General features: G+C 32.1%; 1 protein-coding gene across 3 annotated transcripts in view; it reads right to left on the bottom strand.

Annotated features, from left to right (window-relative positions):
- Positions 1 to 823, bottom strand: part of LOC106875291 (putative gamma-glutamylcyclotransferase CG2811) — a 7,239-nt gene that overhangs the window by 5,311 nt on the left and 1,105 nt on the right. The gene's annotated exons all lie outside the window — the stretch shown is intronic.

The raw sequence follows: 823 nt of genomic DNA, 5'->3' as shown, positions 1-823 counted from the left end.
AAGGTGTCGAATTTTGTGGGGAGAGGAGAGCTGATTACATTGACCCCAGTGTTCAATTGGTACTTAATCTATTGACTTGGAAAAGATGAATGGCAAAGTCAACTTCAGCAAACATTTTTCCGTTGTAGATGTCGGAGATTACGAATATGCAAAAAATAAAAAAACTTTTATCCCCACCCCCAATTTAAATTTTTGATTTTGTTTATTTCAAAGAGATCGTAACGAATTGATGAACAGATACAAATCGATATTAAATACAGACAAAAACATTAAAGAGAAAAGAATTTGCGTTTTACTTGTGTTTGCCTTAAATAATCGTAAATAATAAGTTAATGTAAATTAAATATACACCGTTTTATGAGAAACAAACATTAATGTTTAATAATTAATGTTATTAAGTTTAATAAGGTGCCCAAATTTCACCCCTCTCCCAATTTTAAATTTTGACCTTTTTCATCCATTCATCTATTTGGCTGTCTCTCTATTTATCCCTGTCCGTTGATTCATAAAATATATTTATCAACTAAATGTGTCAGTCCTATAGAAGACGGTACTACTGTTGTTTTTAGCCCCAGGAAGACATTCATATCTATCTATCTCTTTATACACATATCTATATGCTTATTGAATTTAAAATCTTGAAAACTTAATTTATGCATATTCGTAATCTCCAACATCTAAAACGTGGGAATCCGAAACATTTTGGCTACCTTTCGTTTTGACACACTGAATTTTGTAGTTTCCGGGACCCTTGTATTGGGCTGGTACCACGCAATTTCCCTATACACTGTGAGTCCTTAAAAATCTACAAACTTTTTAGAGG

Source organism: Octopus bimaculoides, chromosome 6, assembly GCF_001194135.2.
Source record: "Octopus bimaculoides isolate UCB-OBI-ISO-001 chromosome 6, ASM119413v2, whole genome shotgun sequence".
Lineage (NCBI taxonomy): Eukaryota > Metazoa > Mollusca > Cephalopoda > Octopoda > Octopodidae > Octopus > Octopus bimaculoides.
The sequence above is the reverse complement of the archived record's forward strand: the minus strand, read 5'-3'. Positions and strand labels throughout refer to the sequence as shown.